Raw genomic sequence first — 260 nt, 5'->3', positions numbered from 1 at the left:
GGGGGTATTTAGTTGTCTAGAAGCCTTCCAAACAAGCCAGGGACTAGGAGGGGAGAGGAGGCCTCCCCCGCACAGCAAAAACAAAGCTGCTGTTCTGACGTGCAGCACCAGAACAGCGCCAGCGGAGTCAAAGGTCCTCAGTGTCAGCAGTCATTGTGTCCTTTGTTGTTTTACTCATCAGTTAATTTGCCATTGTCTCGACTTTTAGCTTTTTTATTTATTCGAATCTATGCAAACAGAGAACACGCAGATAGACTGAG

This window comes from Penaeus monodon, chromosome 20 (assembly GCF_015228065.2).
Source record: "Penaeus monodon isolate SGIC_2016 chromosome 20, NSTDA_Pmon_1, whole genome shotgun sequence".
NCBI lineage: Eukaryota > Metazoa > Arthropoda > Malacostraca > Decapoda > Penaeidae > Penaeus > Penaeus monodon.
This window is presented reverse-complemented; position numbering follows the sequence as displayed.